The 3,199-nt window shown below is 39.6% G+C and overlaps 1 pseudogene; it reads right to left on the bottom strand.

Moving 5' to 3' along the window:
* Positions 1–305: 305 nt before the first annotated feature.
* LOC143651606 (homeobox protein NANOG-like) lies at positions 306–1,227 on the bottom strand (annotated as a pseudogene).
* Between the last annotated feature and the right edge of the window lie 1,972 nt (positions 1,228–3,199).

Raw genomic sequence — 3,199 nt, 5'->3', positions numbered from 1 at the left:
TTAAATTTTTACTTCCTATTCTTGAGACTAGATCCTAAAGATATCCAAACTATTATATTCTAGTTCTCTATAATCAGACAACTCATCTTTGATGTTGTCCAGAACAGCCAAGGGCAATCTAGACTGTTACCAAGTTTTTGGAATTTCTGATTAGACTCATAACACCTGCAAGCATTCCCCAATTACCCAATGAAAACCAGGATAAAGTCAGATACACAGCTCTCAAGGCAATTCTGGAAGGAATGATGTAATGCAGCCTGTGCCCAGATTGAGATGATGTCATATACCCATCTTCACCCTTATCTTTATACATCTTCAGGTCGAGCATGGAGTAATTTGGGAACAAATCCACGTTGTGTGGGGTACTGAAATATCTAACAGTTTACTATATTGCATTGTGGCTTTCCCCAACACTTCCCAAGGTGGCCTCCAAATCACTGGTGGGAAAATTTTGCTGGAATTGGATCTGGGGCTGCAGGAATTCCTCTCCATTGTTCTGGAACTGATTTTTCCAGGTCTGTTTGTTCCAGGCTTGTTTATTACTCCAAGCTTGGGTGTACCATACCTGGCTGTTCCAGGAATGGTTGCTCCAAGACTAGCTGTTCCAGGAATGACTGCTCCAAGTCGTTCAGGTCTGGTTGCTCCACATTGGAAAGTTACCAGAAGTGTTCGCCACCTGGGGATAGGAAGAATAGCGTCCTGGGTATTCTGTAGGTCCTGAACCCTTCTGGCCAAACTGTTGCCATTCTTTGACCAGTGGGTGTTTTTCTGACTCCTTTTACATTTCATTCTGTAGTCTGGAACCAGGTCTTAACATATGGGTAGCTGAGGTCCAGAATGTTGGAAAGTTCTTGCATCTGCTGGAGGCTGAGGTATTTCTGTCTTTGAAATCTATCATTGAGTATACACAGTTGGGTCTGAGAGAATACAGTTCTGGTCTTCTGTTTCTTGACCTGGCTCTCATCTTCCTTCTTCCCTGGCCTCTTCTCCTCAGAAGCAGGTAGTTTGACTTTGGGACTGATGGAAGAGTCAGAGTTATCCTGAATAAGCAGATTCATGGAGGAAGAAAGAAGAGAGTCTGTCTCTGACTGGTGCACCTCAGCAGATGAAATTTACAAGAATGCATAATTCTCTTCAGCCTCATAAATCTCAGGCAATGGTGAAGACTTGCTAGGATCATGTTTCAGGGCAAGGCAGGCTTTGGGGAAAAGCTGGATCTACACTCATGTTGTTGAGTACTAAGGAGGAGACAAAAAATTCAAACACCTAGATTGTGAGAGTGGCCAAGGAAACCTTAAAAGACTATTTGGGTGGAAGATCTTAAAGTTGAGGATCTATAGTGATGAAATTATTAAAAGGCTGGGACAAAGAGAGCCCCGTCAACAGTACCCATGGTCAAGGAGCCCTTCATTCCTTTTTGTAACAGCACAATTTTCAATCATACGTATACACCATCATTCGCCAGTCTACATCGCAGTCAGTGCATCCTTTAGCCACCTCCATTCATTAGGCATCATACACAACGTCCAAAGTTAATAGTCCACCAACACTCTCAATTTTAGATAATTTCATTGTCCCCAAGAGAAGGATAATCAATAAACACACCTTTACCATACAGACAATCCGAATCTTCCTTTAACTCTTGTCACTCCCCCCATTATTTACCCTTGGTATTGCTGTGGTATTGTTGATGTTTTCCTGTTAAACATAGCTCATAGCATGCAATAGCAGTTTTCCCCCTGTACTCCAACATTATACACTCTTTGTATAAGATTCATACCTTTGAAGTCATTCATGAAAGAGTTTACTTATATTTGTAGTGTTAATCAGTGGGGCACCTTTCAATCATGTTCATGCTCAATATGGTAATATTACTTATAGACCTACTAGTGAACTGCCTCACTTCTATCTATTCCCTTACATTTCAGTTAAACCTCATTAGCTAACTGTTCACCCATCTCTAGCTTCCCTGTAGCTCTACGTCCCCTGTATACAGTATTATAAGCCTCTGATTTTACCTTTACCATGGCATAAAAGTGGGATGATACAGTATCTATCCTTTTGAGCTGGGCTTATTTCACTTAGCACTATGTCCTCAAAGCTCATCCATCTTGTCATGTGCTTCAGGACATAATTTCTTCTTACTGCTGCATAATATTCCATCATATGTATATGCACATTTTGTTAATCCACTCATCTGTTGATGGGCACATGGACTGTCCCCAATTTTGGCAATTGTGAATAATGCTATGTACATCAGTGTGCAAATGCTTGCTTGTGTCACTGTTTTCAGTTCTTCTGGGTATATCCTTAGTAGTAATATTGCCGGATCATAGGACAAGTCAATATTTGAGTTCCTAAGGAACTGCCAAACTGTCTTCCATAGTGGCTGTACCTTTATACCTTCCCACCACCAAAGCATAAGTGTCCCAATTTCTTCACATCCTCTCCAATATTTGTAGTTTTCTGTTTATTTAATTTCAGGCATACTTATAGGTTTGAAGTGTTATCTCATTGTAGTCTTGATTAACATTTCCCTTATAACAAATGAAGATGAACATTTCTTCATGTGTTTTATGGCCATCTGTATTTGCTTCTCATAAAAAATGCCTATTCAGAACTTTAGCCCATTTGATAATTGGGTCGTTTGTTCTTTTGTTTTTGAGTTGTATGATTTCTTTATGCATACAGAATATCAAACCTTTGTTCAATGTGTGATTTCCAAATATTTTCTCCCTTTGAGTTGCCTGCCTCTTTACCTTCTTGGCAAAGTCTTTTCAGGTGCAAAAGCATTTGATTTTGAGGAGTTCTTATTTATCTATTCTTTTTTTCTTTTGTTGCTTGTTCTTTGGATGTTAAGTTTAGGAAATGTCCTCATATTAGTAGGTCTTGAAGATGTTTCCCTAATTTTCTTTTAGGACCTTTATTGTACTAGTTCTTATATTTAGGTGTTGATCCACTTTGAGTTAATTGTAAGGGTAGCTATTGACATCCAGTTCTTCCATGTCCATTTTATGAAAAGACTGTTTTGTCCCAGCTCAGTGGATTTGAGGGCCTTGTCGAAGATCAGTTGACCACAGATTTGGGGGTCTATTTCTGCACTCTCAGTTCAATTCCATTGGACAATACTTCTATCTTTGTGCCAGTACCATGCTATTTTGACCAGTGTGGCTTTATAATAAGTGTTTAAATCAGGAAG

The sequence above is a fragment of the Tamandua tetradactyla genome, chromosome 12 (genome assembly GCF_023851605.1).
Source record: "Tamandua tetradactyla isolate mTamTet1 chromosome 12, mTamTet1.pri, whole genome shotgun sequence".
In the NCBI taxonomy this organism is placed as follows: Eukaryota; Metazoa; Chordata; class Mammalia; order Pilosa; family Myrmecophagidae; genus Tamandua; species Tamandua tetradactyla.
Note: the sequence above shows the minus strand (reverse complement) of the source record. Positions and strands in the feature narration are given on the sequence as shown.